Source organism: Canis lupus, chromosome 26 (genome assembly GCF_011100685.1).
Source record: "Canis lupus familiaris isolate Mischka breed German Shepherd chromosome 26, alternate assembly UU_Cfam_GSD_1.0, whole genome shotgun sequence".
Classification (NCBI taxonomy): domain Eukaryota; kingdom Metazoa; phylum Chordata; class Mammalia; order Carnivora; family Canidae; genus Canis; species Canis lupus.
Window position 1 is genome coordinate 30,088,237 of NC_049247.1, and position 19,725 is coordinate 30,107,961.

Genomic DNA, 19,725 nt, shown 5'->3' on the forward strand with positions numbered 1-19,725 from the left:
TTAGTATTAGGGTTGAGGCAGAAGAAATAGGTCCAGGCCTAAAAGAAATAGAGGTTACAAGAAATTCAAACTTTGGATTGTATAAGAATTGTAGTTTAACTCTGTATTCCATCAGATTACTGATACTCATTCTGTAAACTATTTCTGGCATAGTTTTGAGAAGTTAATTGTTGAGGAATTTTGTAAAGCCACTTGGAACCTATAGGTTTATGGAAAGTAGTTTGGGGGCTCTATTTTAAGGGCTTTAATTGAATGTTACTAATTCATATACTTTTTTTAAAGATTCATTTATGTATTTTAATAGAGGGAGAGAGAGTGAGCAAGTACAAGAGTGGAAGGGCATAGGGAGAAGGAAAGTCTTAAGCAGACTCCTCTTTCAGTACAGAGCCTGATTGACATATGGCTCCATCTCAGAACCCTAAGATCATGACCTGAGCTGAAACCAAGAGTCAGACACTTAACTGACAGTGCAACCCAGGTGCCCTTACTAATTTGTTTATTTTTATGATAGAAGCAGTAACTTTCTGCTGTGCTTCTTTTTTTTCATTCCTGGTGGCTAATCTAGTCACCAGATACTTGACTACAGGATTTTTGGTTTTAGATCTTTATTAGCTAATTCTGGCCATTGAATGGTCTTCCATAGCCTAGTGGGAAGAGTATAAATACAGAATTCTAGCACTTATAAAACTGTCAAACATTTCAAGACAGTGCTGTGGAAGCTGTAAGAAAATACCTTAAGTCAGAGAGGGACCACAACAGAAAAGGCCTCTTTTTTGTTTGTTTGTTTGTTTTTTAATTTTTATTTATTTATGATAGAGAGAGAGAGAGAGAGAGAGAGAGAGAAGCAGGCTCCATGCACCGGGAGCCCGATGTGGGATTCGATCCCGGGTCTCTAGGATCGAGCCCTGGGCCAAAGACAGGCGCCAAACCGCTGCACCACCCAGGGATCCCAGAAAGGGCCTCTTAAGCTGCATTTTGCCAGCTATAAAAGTGCACTTGGGAAGGAAACTGTATGCAAAGGCATGGAAGTGGAAGAGAATGGCTCTTTATGTGAGTCTCAGGTATCACCTTGGCTGATACCTATAGGATGCATAAGAGGCTGAGAGATCAGTGGGGGCAAGACTGAAGTGCATGCTGTTGGCAGTGGGAATTCTGCAGCAGATTTTAAAGTGAAAGTGATATGATTTATTTTCTTTCTCTGTAGCATGATGGCATAGAAATAATGCTATCAGTGATGTCGAGGAGGGACCACCATGAAGACTGGAGGCTGGGAAGCTAGTTGATAGGCAGATACAGGAAGAAACCATATAGCATGTTCTGGAATAAAGACATGTATGAGAAAGGTAAAGAGCGAGCAAAGATGGAAGGAGTACTTCTCTTCACTTTAGAAGTCTCTTCCAATCTGCAGCTCCCAGGAGAAGTAAGCCATGTGTGATTTAGATGGAAGCACTGGCATTGGAGATGAACAGTAGAGGCAAGGTTTGAGACACAGAGAGAGAGAGAGAGAGAATTTTGTTTAGTAATCTCTATGCTCAATGTGGGGCTCAAACTCACAACCCTAAGATCAAGAGTCACATGCTCTAATGACTGAGTCAGCCAGGTGCCCCGATGCAAGGCTTTAGATTTTAGAGGAGAAATGGCTAGAAATTGGTGATGCATGGGACTCCTCTCAGGGAGAGGAGAGTTGGATGATGGCCCAGCATTTGTCTTAGAATGAGATATAGATAAGGGAGAACTGAAGTATATCTGCTCTAACCCTTCATCTTTGTATTACACTGACAAGTTTGCATCCTCAGATGATGTGGGAGTTCTTTTGTGTAATATAAGGACTTGCTTAGTCACAGAGCCTTTTATAGATAGGTCCATGACTTCCATTCAGCCTCACTTACTTATTGTCAGGGCTGAGGGTTAAGCTGGAATGACAGTGTATTTATAGGAATATATATCTAGAATAATGGGCAATCCCATTGCCCCTACACATGATATTATGATTCATCCATAACAGCTTGTTTGGGTCTGATTGCCCAGGCTTCCATAAAAGGAATAATTTTACACCTAGGACATTTTCTGTGATGTATCATCTATTAGCTTGAATGATTTCCTCTTGGAAGGAAACTAACCCTAGATTAGATGCTATTTATGAAGTTTTTCTCATGTGAAAACTCTACCTTTGGCTTTCCCCTGAAAGGATTTGGATGTTGCTGGCCCTAATGGTGGACAGAGGTTGCAGACGGTTCAGGTGTTGCTAATATAAATGAAGACAGGAGTGTTTGTGATGTTAGGGCTGAGGAGAGCCTGGAGATGCTGGGATGAATTGCGAGAGAGTTACAGACAGATAAAATCTGTATGACATATGCTGTCATGGTGAATTTTCAAGGTGGTATGGGCATGAAAAGAAAAAATTGATTCACTCTACTTTGTGAAGGCAGGGGAGCCAGAAGATCTCTCTTCCATAGCCCTTCATACTATTCAAGAGTCAGTGGGAAAGCTGTACTTTTTGAGCCTTTATGTTGCTTTTGGAAAGAGGTACGTAGAGTTGCAGGACTCTCAACCAAGGAACAAAGTTACTCACAGGGTAGCCTTTATCACTTTTCCCAAATACTTGCCCAGAATACTTTTTGTTTTTGAGTTTCCTCTTTATTCCATGAAACTCTGTCTTGGTACTGAATCTGGTCTGGAAATATGTTTGTTCCCCCAGGATTGATTATGTCTGAGGGGTTGGAATGAAATTTGAGCTGAGACTTATAAAACTAAGACAACAGTTAATTCATTCTGCACTTTTTAACTGCCTCTAATATTTTCTTAAAAGCCCTTTGCTCCAGTTTGACCTGCATACTTCAAATGTTACTTTGTTCTTCTTAGCTGGAGGTCAGCATATTTTTTCTATAAAGACCCAGATAGTAAATTTTTTTGCTTTGTGGGCCCCCAAAATTTGGTCTCTGTCACAATTACTCAACTGTGAAATTATAGTATGGGCAGCCATAGACAGTACATAAGTGAATGGGCATGGCTTCAAAACAGGTGGGACAAACCATACAGAAATAAAAAAAATTAGTAGAGAATACTAAGAATATTGTATACCAGCAAACTATATAACTTAGATGAAAGGACTAATTCCCAGAAAAACATAGATTATGAAAATGACTCAAGAAGAAATAGAAAATATGAATAGTCCTATATAACAAGCTAAGATAATTACTAATGAAAAAACTACTTACAAAGAAAAACTCTGACCCAGATGGTTTCACTGGTTAATTCTATCAAATATTCAAAGAAAAGGTAGTACTAATCCTTCACAAACTTTTCTAAAACATAGAAGAGGAGGGGACACTTCTCAATTCATTCTATGAGGCCATTAGTACCCAGACACCAAAGACATCACAAAAAAACTGCAAACCACTATCTCCTCTGAATATAGATGCAGAAATCTTCAGCAACATACTAGTGAACTGAATCCAGCAACATATAAAAGAATTGTATGTCACAACCAAGTGGGACTTACCTGGTGATATCAGGTGGGTTTAATATCTGAAAACCAATGAAAATAATGTACAGTATTAATAGAATAAAATACAAAAACCACATGGTCATCTCAGCAGACATAGAAAAAGCACAGTATAAAACCCAACACCTTTTATGATAAAAATGCTCAACAAACTAGGAATAGAAAGGAACTTCCTTAACCTGATAAAAGGCATCTGAGAAAAACACACAGCTAGCATCTTACTTAATAGCGAAAGACTGAAAGTTTACCCCTAAGATCAGACAAGGCAGAGATGTCCACTTTTGCCACTGCTGTTCAACAATGGACTAGAGATTCTAGTCAGAACAATCAGAAAAAGAAATAAAAGGCATCCTGATTTGAAAGGAAGAATTAAAAACATCTGTTTGCAGATGACATGATTTTACATATTGAAAATCTTAAGGCATCCAATAAAATTCTAGAACTAACAAGTACAAGGTTATAGAATGCAAGATAATATACACTTTCAATGAATAATTAAAAATGATATTCCATTCATAATAGCATCAAAATGAATAAAATAGGAATAAATTTAATAAAAGAAGTATATAATTTATATAACTATATATGTGTTTATATGTATAAGTTATATACTTGTAAGTGTCTCTCTCTCTCTCTATATATATGTTATATACTTTTATCCTTAAAACTACAAAACACTGTTGAAAATAACTAAAGATCTAAATAAATGGGAAAACATTTCATGTTCATGTATCATAATAGTTAATATTTTTAAGATGTTAATACACTGGGATCCCTGGGTGGTGCAGCGGTTTAGTGCCTGCCTTTGGCCCAGGGCGCGATCCTGGAGACCCGGGATCGAATCCCACGTCGGGCTCCCGGGTGATGGAGCCTGCTTCTCCCTCTGCCTGTGTCTCTGCCCCGCCCCCCCCCTCTGTGTGACTATCATAAATAAATAAAAATTTTTAAAAAGATGTTAATACACCCTAATCTGCAAATTCAACATAATCTCTGTCAGAATACCAGATAAATTCTTTGTAGAAATTGATAAGCTAACCCTAAAATTCATATGGAATTGCAGAGAACTCATAATAGCTAGAACAGTCTTGATGAAAAGAAAACAAAGTTAGAGTACTCATACTTCCCAATTTCAAAAATTGCTACAAATCTACAGTCATCGAGACAGTATGGTACCAAGATAAGAGTAGACATATAGATCAATAAGGTAAAATTGAGAGTCTAGAAATAATATCCTTGCATTTATGATCAGTTTATTTTTTTGATAGGGATGCTAAGACAATTCAACACAGGAAATAATAGTCCATTTAACAAATGGTTTGGGGACACTGGATATCTGTACATACCAAAGCATGAAACTGAACCCCTACCTCTCAACATACTAAAAATTAACTCAAAATGGATCAAACCCAAATGTAAGAGCTGAAGCTATGAAACTCTTAGAAGAAAACATAGCAAATCTTAGTGACCTTGAGTTAAGCAGAACCTTTATAGATACAACATCAAAAGCATAAGCAACAAAAGAAAAACAGGTAAAACAAAATTAAAATCCTTTGTGCTACAAATGATACCATTTGAAAGTGAAAAAATAACCCGCCATTTGGAGAAAATATTTCAAGATCATATATCTGACAAGGGACTTGTATCCAGAATATATAAAGAATTCTTACAACTCAATAATAAAAAGGCAAATAATCCAGTTTACAAATCGTTAAATGATTTGAACAGATATTTCTCCAAAAACACATGAAAATTTGTTTAACATCATTAGTCATTGGGGCTACTGAACCATCTGGGTGGTTCAGTGGTTGAGTCTCTGCCTTTGGCTTGGGTCGTGATCCCAGAGACTGAGTCCTGCATCAGGCTCCCTGCAGGGAACCTGGTTCTCCTTCTGCCTATGTCTCTGCCTCTCTCTGTGTCTCTCATGAATAAATAAATGAAAAGTCTTTATAAAAAAAAATCCTTAGTCATTGTGGAAATACAAATTGAAAATTCAGTGTGAGGGACAGCTGGCTGGCTGATTCAGAAGAGCATGCCCCTCTTGATCTCAAGGTGATGAGTTCAAACCCCGCATTGGGTGTAGAGCTTACTTAAAAAACAAACGAAACAACCCCCCCCCCCAAAAAAATGTGATGTGACTTCACACGTATTAGGATGGCTATAATCAAAAAGATCGCCAATAACAAATGTTGTCAAGGATGTAGAGAAATTGGAACCTTCATACATTGTTGGTGAGAATGTAAAACACAGAGTGTTGATGGAAAATAGTTTGGCAATCCCCCAAAAAGTTAAATGTAGAATTACTGTGTGATCTAGGAATTCCACTCCCATTTATATACCCAAGAGAAATGTAAATATACATCCACATAAAATATTAAACACAGTATATCAGCAGGATTGGTGGAATACAGGCCTTTGAAAATTCGCTCCTCCATAAAAGCACTGAGAACAATGGCAAAAAATTTCCAAAATCAACTTTTTCAGAGTTCTAGAAATTAACCACAGGCTTAAAAATCCAAAGAACTCTTATTTAAGAAAATTTGCTACATCTCAGAACAGCAAGTTTGGTGACATTTTAACTTGTGCCAGTCCCATCTCCTTCTGTACGGTTTCTGATAGTGTTAAAAACCAATATGTTGTTCCACCAATTGATGAAATACAGCAACCTTACAGCCTCTGAAGGAGGCAAGAAAGGCTTAGAACTTCTCCCCAAAGCACCTTTCCCAGATAAATGTCATTATTTGACTTATGTAATAGTTTCTTGGAAATCTCCTTTCACAGACCTTGCCTTTTATTTGACTTGACTCACTCTTCCTCAGTGCAAATGGCCTTACCTCCTGGGATGGTTGTGATGTACCATCAGGAGCAATTGTTTAACATCACAACTGCCTGGTAGGATGGTAATACTTGAGGTAAATAAGAAGCTGGCTAAAAAAAATTAAAAGCATGTTCATAGGAGGCTTTCAAATGTTTCAGCATATTCTTGGGAAATGTACATGCACAGAGCTGTGCACCAAGAGAGGATTGACAAGGCCTTAAACTCTCACCCTTAGCTGACCTTGAGGCTCTGTACAAGCAGGAAGGTTGAAGGCCAAGGCAGTATTGTAAGCTGCCTGCCAGAGTATTGAAGGTATGTCTCCACACATACACACCCTCTCAGCAAAGGCTGAAACTCAAGGCATTTAAGGAATCTATTTCAAATCATTAACTGACCACTAAGCTGAATAGAGACCTCAGTGACCACATATGGCAAAGAATACAGTCTTTACGGACTTAGTTCAGGAGATTTGTTAAACAAACAACTTCAATAAGCCCGGGGTGGGGGGTGGAATATCTGATTTCCAGAGTTGTCACTTTATGCTATTTAAAATATCCACCTTTCAACAACAGCACCAAAAATGAAATAGGCAAAGAAACAAAGTATAGCCCATGCTCAAAGAGGGGAAAATTAGTCAGTAGAGACTGTTTTGAGGAAACCCAGACATTGGAGTTATTTTCAAAAAGACTGTAAGTCAACTATTTTAAGTATGTTCAAAGAGCTAATAGAAAGTATGTCCAGGGAACTAAAGGAAATTATGAGAACAGTGTCTCTCCATATAAATCATAATAATAAAGAACTAGGTGGTATTGAAAAAAAAAAAAAACAGCCTATGGGATGCTTGGCTCGCTCAATTGGTAGAGCATATGACTCTTGGCCCCTCAGGGTTGTGAGTTGAAGCCCCCATGCTGGGCACAGAGTCTACTTAAAAAAGCCTCATAGATTTGTGGAACACATCAAGTGAGTCAGTACACATACTGGAAGTGCCACAGGAGAGAAAGAAAGGGGAAAAGAATATTTGAAGAAATAATGGCCCCAAACTTAGCAAATTTGATGAAAACCATTAATCTACACCCAGATATATCATAATTAAACTATCAAAAGACAAAAAATCTTGACAGCAGTAAGAAAGAAGCAAACTTACACAATGGACTCTCAGATTAACAATTGATTTCTTTTTTTTTTTTATGGTAGTCACAGAGAGAGAGAGAGAGAGGCAGAGACATAGGCAGAGGGAGAAGCAGGCTCCATGCACCGTGAGCCCTATGTGGGATTCGATCCCGGGTCTCCAGGATCACGCCCTGGGCCAAAGGCAGGCGCCAAACCGCTGCGCCACCCAGGGATCCCAACAATTGATTTAATAGAACCCATCCAGGCAGTGGTATGATATAATCAAAGTGCTTTTAAAAAAAATAAGACTGTCAAGCAAGAATTCCATATCCAGCAAAATTATTCTTCAAATAATGAAGGGGAGATTAAGGCATTACCAAGTAACAAAAACAGAGAATTTGTCTCTAACACATCTGCCCTATAAGAAATACTAAAGTGAATCTTTCAGGTGGAAATGGAAGTCAGTAACCCAAACCCACATGAAGAAATAAAGAGCACAGTAGGGATCCCTGGGTGGTGCAGTGGTTTGGCGCCTGCCTTTGGCCCAGGGCGCGATCCTGGAGACCCAGGATCGAGTCCCACGTCGGGCTCCCGGTGCATGGAGCCTGCTTCTCCCTCTGCCTGTGTCTCTGCCTCTCTCTCTCTCTCTCTCTGTGTGACTATCATAAATAAACAAAAATTTAAAAAAAAAAAATTAAAGAGCACAGTATGAGTAAACTGTATAGGTAAACATAAAAGACTGCATAAAGGTAGTTTTTGTGTATGACTATTTTTTTTATGTGAGTTCAAAGATGACTACTAAAGCAATAATTATAAATCTGTGTTAATGATGTATAAATATGTACTTTATGTGACAAAACAAAAAACAAACAAAAAAACAAAAAACAAAAACAAAAAGAAATATGTACTTTATGTGACAAAGCAAAGGAGAGGAAGGAATGGAGGCTCCGTGCCCAGTGGAGAGCCCAGCAGAGGGCTCAATCTCATAACTCTGATGTCATGACCTGAGCCAAAATCGAGTGTCGGACACATAACAAACTGAGCCACTCAGGTGCACCCCCCACCTTGAGTTTTTTTTTATAATAAATTAATTTTTTATTGGTGTTCAATTTACCAACATACAGAATAACACCCAGTGCTCATCCCGTCGAGTGCCCCCCTCAGTGCCCGTCACCCATTCACCCCCAACCCCCGCCCTCCTCCCCTTCCACCACCCCTAGTTCGTTTCCCAGAGTTAGGAGTCTTTATGTTCTGTCTCCCTTTCTGATATTTCCCACACGTTTCTTCTCCCTTCCCTTATATTCCCTTTCACTATTATTTATATTCCCCAAATGAATGAGAACATATAATGTTTGTCCTCCTCCGATTGACTTACTTCACTAACCCACCTTGAGTTTTAATTTAAATTCCAATTGGTTGGGCAGCCCAGGTGGCTCAGTGGTTTAGCCACCTGACTTCGGCCCAGGGTGTGATCCTGGAGACCTGGGGTCGAGTCCCACGTTGGGCTCCCTGCATGGAGCCCTCTCTGTCTGTCTGTCTGTCTCTCTCTCTGTCTCTCGAGAATAAATAAATAAAATTTTTTAAAAAAGTAAATTCCAGGGCAGCCTGGTGGCACAGTGGTTTAACACCGCCTGCAGCCCGGGGTTTGATCCTGGGGACCCTGGATCGAGTCCCACATCAGGCTCCCTGCATGGAGCCTGCTTCTCCCTCTGCCTGTGCCTCTGCCTCTCTCTCTCTCTCTCTCTCTCTCTCTCTCTCTGTCTCTATGAATAAATAAATAAAATCATTTTAAAAAAAGTAAGTTACAATTGGTTAACATAGTGTGTCATATTAGCTTCAGGTGTACAATATGGCAATTCAACACTTTCAATATATATAACACCTGATGATCATCACAAATATACTCCTTAATCCCCATCAAATTCACTTAACCCACCTCCCCCACCTCCCCTCTGTTAACCATCAGTTAAAACACTATTTTAGGCAAAACGTGGAAGTAATCCGAAAGTCCATCTACTGATAAATATATCTACTGTGTAGATATTTGACAGTGGGATATTTATTTGACCTTAAAAAGAAATGAAGTACAGTTGACTTTTGAACAACATGGGTTTGAAGTGTATGAGTTTACTTACAGCCGAATTTTTTTTCAATAAATACAGTATAGTATTGTAAATGTATTTTCTCATGATTTTTTAACACTTTTTTTTAGTTTTGTGAGAATGCAGTGCATAATACATATACCATACAAAATATGTGTTATTTGACTATGTTATTGGTAAGGTTTCTGGTCAGCAGTAAACTATTAGTAGTTAAGTTTTTGAAGAGTCAAAAGTTAATACATGAATTTTTTTACTGTGTTGGGTCTATGACCCTAACCTTCTTCATATTGCTCAAGTCATCTCTACTGATATATGCTATATCATGCTTAATCTTGGAAATAATAAGCTAAGTGAAAGGTGTCGGCACAAAAAACCCCACATATTGTATGATTCCATTTTTATGAGACATTCAGAATAGTAATTATCTACAGAGATAGAAAATGGATAAGCAGTTGCTTTGAGGATGGAGTGTGGGAGGTGGGAATGAGGGTTGGCTGTTAATGAGGTTTTTGTTAAGGGATGAAAGTGTTTTAAAATTATATTGTGATGATTGTACAATCTTGTGAATAAACTAAAAAACATTGAATAGTATGCTTCAAATGAATGAATTAATGGTAAATGAATTATATCTCAAAGTTGTTAAAAATACCTTTAGGAATCCTGATCATTTATAAGGAGATCGTCATGTCTGAGAAATCTTTTATTTTATTTTTTTTTAATAAATTAATTTTTTATTGGTGTTCAATTTACCAACATACAGAATAACACCCAGTGCTCATCCCGTCAAGTGTCCCCCTCAGTGCCTGTCACCCACTCACCCCCAACCCCCGCCCTCCTCCCCTTCCACCACCCCTAGTTCGTTTCCCAGAGTTAGGAGTCTTTATGTTCTGTCTCCCTTTCTGATATTTCCCACACATTTCTTCTCCCTTCCCTTATATTCCCTTTCACTATTATTTATATTCCCCAAATGAATGAGAACATACACTGTTTGTCCTCCTCCGATTGTCTTACTTCACTCAGCATAATTCCATCCACGTAGAAGCAAATGGTGGGTATTTGTCATTTCTAATGGCTGAGTAATATTCCATTGTATACATAAACCACATCTTCTTTATCCATTCATCTTTCTTTTTTTTTTTTTAGACTTTTTTTTTTTTATGATAGTCACAGAGAGAGAGAGAGAGAGAGAGAGAGGCAGAGACATAGGCAGAGGGAGAAGCAGGCTCCATGCACCGGGAGCCCGACGTGGGATTCGATCCCGGGTCTCCAGGATCGCGCCCTGGGCCAAAGGCAGGCGCCAAACCGCTGCGCCACCCAGGGATCCCTCCATTCATCTTTCAATGGACACTGAGGCTCCTTCCACAGTTTGGCTATTGTGGACATTGCTGCTAGAAACATCGGGGTGCAGGTGTCCCGGCGTTTCATTGCATCTGAATCTTTGGGGTAAATCCCCAACAGTGCAATTGCTGGGTCGTAGGGCAGGTCTATTTTTAACTCTTTGAGGAACCTCCACACAGTTTTCCAGAGTGGCTGCACCAATTCACATTCCCACCAACAGTGTAAGAGGGTTCCCTTTTCTCCGCATCCTCTCCAACATTTGTTGTTTCCTGCCTTGTTAATTTTCCCCATTCTCACTGGTGTGAGGTGGTATCTCATTGTGGTTTTGATTTGTATTTCCCTGATGGCAAGTGATGCAGAGCATTTTCTCATGTGCATGTTGGCCATGTCTATTGTCTTCCTCTGTGAGATTTCTCTTCATGTATTTTGCCGATTTCATGATTGGATTGTTTGTTTCTTTTTTTTTTAATTTTTATTTATTTATGATAGTCACAGAGAGAGAGAGAGGGGCAGAGACACAGGCAGAGGGAGAAGCAGGCTCCATGCACCGGGAGCCCGATGTGGGATTCGATCCCGGGTCTCCAGGATCGCGCCCCGGGCCAAAGGCAGGCGCCAAACTGCTGCGCCACCCAGGGATCCCGGATTGTTTGTTTCTTTGGTGTTAAGTTTAAGAAGTTCTTTATAGATCTTGGAAACTAGCCCTTTATCTGATATGTCATTTGCATCTCCTCCCATTCTGTAGGTTGTCTTTTAGTTTTGTAGACTGTATCCTTTGCTGTGCAAAAGCTTCTTATCTTGATGAAGTCCCAATAGTTCATTTTTGCTTTTGTTTCTTTTGCCTTTGTGGATGTATCTTGCAAGAAGTTACTGTGGCCAAGTTCAAAAAGGGTGTTGCCTGTGTTCTCCTCTAGGATTTTGATGGAATCTTGTCTCACATTTAGATCTTTCATCCATTTTGAGTTTATCTTTGTGTATGGTGAAAGAGAGTGGTCTAGTTTCATTCTTCTGCGTGTGGATGTCCAATTTTCCCAGCACCATTTATTGAAGAGACTGTCTTTCTTCCAATGGATAGTCTTTCCTCCTTTATCGAGTATTAGTTGACCATAAAGTTGAGGGTCCACTTCTGGATTCTCTATTCTGTTCCATTGATCTATGTGTCTGTTTTTGTGCCAGTACCACACTGTCTTGACCACAGCTTTGTAGTACAACCTGAAATCTGGCATTGTGATGCCCCCAGATATGGTTTTCTTTTTTAAAATTCCCCTGGCTATTCGGGGTCTTTTCTGATTCCACACAAATCTTAAAATAATTTGTTCTAACTCTCTGAAGAAAGTCCATGGTATTTTGATAGGGATTGCATTAAACGTGTATATTGCCCTGGGTAACATTGACATTTTCACAATATTAATTCTGCCAATCCATGAGCATGGAATATTTTTCCATCTCTTTGTGTCTTCCTCAATTTCTTTCAGAAGTGTTCTATAGTTTTTAGGGTATGGATCCTTTACCTCTTTGGTTAGGTTTATTCCTAGGTATCTTATGCTTTTGGGTGCAATTGTAAATGAGATTGACTCCTTAATTTCTCTTTCTTCAGTCTCATTGTTAGTGTATAGAAATGCCATTGATTTCTGGGCATTGATTTTGTATCCTGCCACGCTACCAAATTGCTGTATGAATTCTAGCAATCTTGGGGTGGAGGCTTTTGGGTTTTCTATGTAGAGTATCATGTCATCGGCGAAGAGGGAGAGTTTGACTTCTTCTTTGCCAATTTGAATGCCTTTAATGTCTTTTTGTTGTCTGATTGCTGAGGCTAGGACTTCCAGTACTATGTTGAACAGCAGTGGTGAGAGTGGACATCCCTGTCTTGTTCCTGATCTTAGGGGAAAGGCTCCCAGTGCTTCCCCATTGAGAATATTTGCTGTGGGCTTTTCGTAGATGGCTTTTAAGATGTCAAGGAAAGTTCCCTCTCTCCCTACACTCTGAAGAGTTTTGATCAGGAATGGATGCTGTATTTTGTCAAATGTTTTCTCAGCATTTAATGAGAGGATCATATGGTTCTTGGTTTTTCTCTTGCTGATATGATGAATCACATTGATTGTTTTACGAGTGTTGAACCAGCCTTGTGTCCCGGGGATAAATCCTACTTGGTCATGGTGAATAATTTTCTTAATGTGCTGTTGGATCCTATTGGCTAGTATCTTGTTGAGAATTTTTGCATCCATGTTCATCAGGGATATTGGTCTGTAATTCTCCTTTTTGGTGGGGTCTTTGTCTGGTTTTGGAATTAAGGTGATGCTGGCCTCATAGAATGAATTTGGAAGTACTCCATCTCTTTCTATCTTTCCAAACAGCTTTAGTAGAATAGGTATGATTTCTTCTTTAAACATTTGATAGAATTCCCCTGGGAAGCCATCTGGCCCTGGACTCTTGTGTCTTGGGAGGTTTTTGATGACTGCTTCAATTTCCTCCCTGGTTATTGGCCTGTTCAGGTTTTCTATTTCCTCCTGTTCCAGTTTTGGTAGTTTGTGGCTTTCCAGGAATGCGTCCATTTCTTCTAGATTGCCTAATTTATGGGCGTATAGCTGTTCATAATATGTTTTTAAAATCGTTTGTATTTCCTTGGTGTTGGTAGTGATCTCTCCTTTCTCATTTATGACTTTATTAATTTGAATCTTCTCTCTCTTCTTTTTAATAAGGTTGGCTAATGGTTTATCTATCTAATTAATTCTTTCAAAGAACCAACTCCTGGTTCTGTTGATCTGTTCCACAGTTCTTCTGGTCTCGATTTTGTTGAGTTCTGCTCGAATTTTAATTAACTCTCTCTCTTCTTCTGCTGGGCGTAGGGTCCATCTGCTGTTTATTCTCTAGCTCCTTTATGTGTAAGGTTAGCTTTTGTATTTGAGTTCTTTCCAGTTTTTGAATGGATGCTTGTATTGCGATGTATTTCCCCCTTAGGACTGCTTTTGCTGCATCCCAAAGATTTTGAACGGTTGTATCTTCATTCTCATTAGTTTCCATGAATCTTTTTAATTCTTCCTTAATTTCCTGGTTGACCCTTTCATCTTTTAGCAGGATGGTCCTTAACCTCCACGTGTTTGAGGTCCTTCCAAACTTCTTGTTGTGATTTAGTTCTAATTTCAAGGCATTATGGTCTGAGAATATGCAGGGGACGATCCCAATCTTTTGGTATCAGTTCAGACCCAATTTGTGACCCAGTATGTGGTCTATTCTGGAGAAAGTTCCATGTGCGCTTGAGAAGAATGTGTATTCAGTTGAGTTTGGATGTAAAGTTCTGTAGATATCTGTGAAATCCATCTGGTCCAGTGTATCGTTTAAAGCTCTCGTTTCTGGGATCCCTGGGTGGCGCAGCGGTTTGGCGCCTGCCTTTGGCCCAGGGCGCGATCCTGGAGATCCGGGATCGAATCCCACGTCGGGCTCCCAGTGCATGGAGCCTGCTTCTCCCTCTGCCTGTGTCTCTGCCTCTCTCTCTCACTGTGTGCCTATCATGAATAAAAAAAAAAAAAAAAAAAAAAAAAAGCTCTCGTTTCTTTGGAGATGTTGTGCTTAGAAGACCTGTCGAGGGTAGAAAGAGCTAGATTGAAGTCACCAAGTATAAGTGTATTATTATCTAAATATTTCTTCACTTTGGTTATTAATTGGTTTAAATATTTGACAGCTCCCACATTCGGGGCATATATATTGAGGATTGTTAAGTCCTCTTGTTGGATAGATCCTTTAAGTATGAGATAGTGTCCCTCTTCATCTCTCACTACAGTCTTCGGGGTAAATTTTAGTTTATCTGATATAAGGATGGCTACCCCTGCTTTCTTTTGAGGACCATTTGAGTGGTAAATGGTTCTCCAACCTTTTATTTTCAGGCTGTAGGTGTCCTTCTGTCTAAAATGAGTCTCTTGTAGACAGCAAATAGATGGGTCCTGCTTTTTTATCCAGTCTGAAACCCTGCGCCTTTTGATGGGGTCATTAAGCCCATTCACGTTCAGTTACTATTGACAGATATGAGTTTAGTGTCATCATGATATCTATTCAGTCCTTGTTTTTGTGGATTGTTGCACTGAACTTCTTAAAGTGGAATTTTAAGAGTCCCCCTTAAAATTTCTTGCAGAGCTGGTTTGGAGGTCACATATTCTTTCAGTTCCTGCCTGTCTTGGAAGCTCTTTATCTCTCCTTCCATTTTGAATGAGAGCCTTGCTGGATAAAGTATTCTTGGTTGCATGTTCTTCTCATTTAGGACCCGAATATATCCTGCCAGCCCTTTCTTGCCTGCCAGGTCTCTGTGGAGAGGTCTGCTGTTACCCTAATATTCCTCCCCATAAAAGTCAGGGATTTCTTGTCTCTTGCTGCTTTAAGGATCTTCTCTTTATCTTTGGAATTTGCAAGCTTCACTATTAAATGTCGAGGTGTTGAACGGTTTTTATTTATTTTAGGGGGGATCTCTCTATTTCCTGGATCTGAATGCCTGTTTCCCTTCCCAGATTAGGAAAGTTTTCAGCTAGGATTTGTTCAAATACATATTCTGGCCCTCTGTCCCTTTCGGCGCCCTCAGGAACCCCAATTAAACGTAGGTTTTTCTTCCTCAGGCTGTCGTTTATTTCCCTCTGTCTTCATGGTCTTTTAATTGTCTGTCTCTTTTTTCCTCAGTTTCCCTCTTTGCCATCAACTTGTCTTCTATGTCACTCACTCGTTCTTCCACCTCGTTAACCCTCGTCGTTAGGACTTCTAGTTTGGATTGCATCTCATTCAGTTGATTTTTAATTTCTGCCTGATTGGATCTAAATTCTGCAGTCACGAAGTCTCTTGAGTCCTTTATGCTTTTTTCTAGAGCCACCAGTAGCTGTATAATAGTGCTTCTGAATTGGCTTTCTTTTTTTTTTTTTTAATTTATTTATGATAGTCACAGAGAGAGAGAGAGAGAGAGAGGCAGAGACACAGGCAGAGGGAGAAGCAGGCTCCATGCACCGGGAGCCTGACGTGGGATTCGATCCCGGGTCTCCAGGATCGCGCCCTGGGCCAAAGGCAGGCGCTAATCCACTGCGCCACCCAGGGATCCCTGAATTGGCTTTCTGACATTGAATTGTAATCCAGATTTTGTAACTCTTGTGGGAGAGAGGACTGTTTCTGATTCTTTCTTTTGAGGTGAGGTTTTCCTTCTAGTCATTTTGCTCAGTGCAGAGTGGCCAAAAACAAGTTGTATTGGGAAAAGGAGAAAAAGAGAGAAAAGGAAAGAAAAAAGAAAAAGAGAAAGAAAAAGAAAGAAAGGTGAAAAAAAGGGTGGGGGAAGCAATCAGAAATCAAAAAGAAAAAAAAAACGGGGGAGTATCTTCTGATTCTGTATGCTTTAAGTCCCTTGACTTCCCCTGGAACTTGTCCATCTAGCTGGTCTTCTGAGGGAGGGGCCTGTTGTGCTGATTTTCAGGTGTTAGCACTTGGGGGAGCTGCTCTGCCCCTTACCTGGTGCAGGGCTCAGTGGGGGTTGTTTACCCCGTGAGGCCCCAGGAGGAACAACCCCAGTGGCTGCGGCAGCTCTAGAGCCCTGGATTCAGCTCCCGCAGTAACTACAGAGCTCTCAGCCTGCAGGGCCTGGAGGCTCCGGGGGGTGGGGCCGCTGATCTTCTCAGCTCGGGGCAGGAGCGTCCTTGCTGTCCTGGGCCCTCCCGGCCTCTGCCTGTCCCGGGGGGTGGCCGGATCCTGGGCTGTTTCCGGCACCCTGTGCTCCGGGTCTGCGCTGTTGGATTCGTGCTCCCGGCCACACAGCCGCCTCTCCGCTTAGCCTCGCCCGAGCCCCTCCAAGCTGCTCCCGGAGCCGGGCAGCCCCCTCCGTGCAGCCCCCCCTCTGCACGGAGCCTCTTCCTCTGCCGGAGCCGCCGCTTTGGAGCTGCCCCCGGAGCCGCGCAGCCCCCTCCGCGGAGCCGCCTTCCGAGCCCCTCCGAGCTGCTCCGGGTCCCGCCGTGGGCGCTGCAGCCCTTAGGGAGCTCGGCGCACTCTCCTGGGCACGCAGGTGTCTGTTAGTGTCCCAGGGAGCCCAAGGGCATCCCCGCCCCCCTGGGGTCCTGCTCTAACACCCCGCGGGCCCCTTTCCGCCCAGGAAGATTGGTGCAGCTCCTGCTTCTCCGGGTCGGGGCTCTCCTGTCCTGGGGGCACTCGCCCCGGCCTTAGCCCGGCTCCTCGCGGGGCCCCTCCCCCTTGGATGCCTTTTGTTTTTTTATTTCTACCCCACCCCCATCTTCCTACCTTGATAGAAGCATGAACTCTTCTCACTGTAGCGTTTCAGCTGTTCTCTCTTTAAATCTCAGGCTGAAAAAAAAAAAAATAAATAAATAAATCTCAGGCTGAATTCGTAGATTTCCAGGATGATTTAAAGGTTATCTAGGTAATTTGGTGGGGACAGGTGATTTGGGGACCCTACTCTTCTGCCATCTTGCCCCTCCTCTGAGAAATATTTTAAAGAAAAGATTATCAATCACAGTGTTACTTATTTGTGCTTTACTGACAAAAATAAAAACCAACAAAAAAAATCCAAGCCAAAAGCTGTTTTGACTCTCACTATGCTTCTGACATCAAGTGTTGGCTTTTCTACATCAAACAATTCTCTAATTCCCTGTGGACACCAACTGGATATCCAAGAATTAGCGCAGACTCCACAGGTTAAGAGTTCAGTCCCACAAGACTGCCCCCATGCCTTCAGATGCCACTCTCTAGTCCTAGGCCACCAGCACCTCTGACCAACAAGCTATAAATCAGAGGTTCCCACAACCTCCTTCTCAGGTTCAATAATTTATTAGAATGGCTCGGAAGGCACTTATTACTGGTTCATTAAAAAGGGTACAATTGGGATCCCTGGGTGGCGCAGCGGTTTGGCGCCTGCCTTTGGCCCAGGGCGCGATCCTGGAGACCTGGGATCGAGTCCCACGTCGGGCTCCCTGTGCGTGGAGCCTGCTTCTCCCTCTGCCTATGTCTCTGCCTCTCTCTATTTCTCTCTCTGTGACTATCATAAATAAATAAAAATTAAAATAAATAAATAAATAAATAAATAAATAATAAATAAATAAAATAAAAAGGGTACAATTTAGGAACAATCAAATGGAAGCAATGTATAAGGCAAGGAAGGCATGGAGGAAAGTGGTATGCATGGAGCTTCCATGCCCCATGCAGGCCCTCCACCCTACCACTGCTTTGATGATAGGAGCTTTCTGAACTCTGTCACTTGGGGGTTTCTGTGTAGATTTGCATTGGTCTTTGGGGATTAACTTTGTCTCCAGAGGGGTGGGACATAAAGTTCCAAACTTGAAGCTATCTAAGATCCCCCATAGGCTTTTGTGTCACAAAGATGCACCTGTCACTCATATCATTTAGGATATTTTAAAGGTTTTAGGAGTTCTGTGCCAGGAACAAGAGACAAAAATGAATATGTATTTCTTACTATACTATCACACAAGTATTTAACAAACAACAACAACCAAAATCCATGGGTATAAGGATAGACAGTGGAAACCAATGGAATAGAACTGAGAGTCCAGGGATGCCTGGATGGCTCAGTCGGTTAAATGTCTGCTTTCAGCTCAGGTCATGATCTCAGGGTCCCAGGATCAAGCCCTGTATCAGGCTTCCTGCTCAGCAGGGAGCCTACTTCTCTCCCTCTGCCTGCCACTTGCCCTACTTGTGCTCTCTCTCTTCCTCTGTCAAATAAATAAATCTTAAAACACACACACACACACACACACACACACACACACCCCTGAGAGTCTAGGAATAAACCATACACCTATGGACATTTGATTTTTGACAGTAGTGGCAAGACCAATCAATTGGGAAAGACTGTTCTCTTCAACAAATGATGCTGGCACACCAAGATATTCAAATGCAAAAGAATGGAGTTGGATTCCTACCTCATACCGTATATAAAAATTAATTTGGAGCACCAGAGTGGCTTAGTTTGTTGAGTGTCCCAACTCTTGATTTTGGCTCAGGTCACGATCTCCATGCTGCACATGGAGCCTGCTTAACATTCTCTCTCTCCTCCCTCTGCCCCTCCCCCAGCTCACAACTTAGTTTCTCTTGCTTTCTCCCTCAAATAAATCTTTAAAGTTAGCTCAAAATGGATCAAAGACCTAAATATAAGAGGCAAAACTGTAAAACCTTTAGAAGATGTGAGAAATGTTCATGACTTTGTATTTGGCTATGGATTTTTAGATATAACACCCAAAGTATGAGCAACAAAAGAAAACATAGGTAAATTAGATTTATCAAAATTAAAAACATTGGGGATCCCTGGGTGGCGCAGCGGTTTAGCGCCTGCCTTTGGCCCAGGGCGCGATCCTGGAGACCCGGGATCGAATCCCACGTCGGGCTCCCAGTGCATGGAGCCTGCTTCTCCCTCTGCCTGTGTCTCTGCCTCTCTCTCTCTCTCACTGTGTGCCTATCATAAAAAAAATTAAAAACATTTATGAATCAAAAGACATTATTAAGAAAGAGAAAAGATAACCTACAGAATAGGATTTGTAAATCATATATCTGAGAAGAATCTAATATCTACAATGTATAGAGAACACTTGTAACTCAACTACAAAAAGATGTCCCAAATAGAAAATATACAAAAAGACTTGAACAGATATTTATCCAGAGATATATACAAATAGCCGACAAGCACATGAAAAGGTATTCAACATCATTAGTCACTAAGGAATTGCAAGTCAAAACCACAATGAGGTACCACCCATTGGGATGGTGGCATAATTTTTTTTAATGGGAAATAATGAGTTTTGGCAGGGATGCAGAGTTATTGGAATCCTTGTATGTCAGTGGTGGGAATGTAAAATGGTTCAGCTCCTGTGGAAAAC

General features: G+C 41.0%; 1 protein-coding gene across 3 annotated transcripts in view; it reads left to right on the forward strand.

Annotated features, from left to right (window-relative positions):
* Nucleotides 1-19,725, forward strand: part of CLTCL1 (clathrin heavy chain like 1) — a 95,046-nt gene that overhangs the window by 19,236 nt on the left and 56,085 nt on the right. The window lies entirely within an intron of this gene.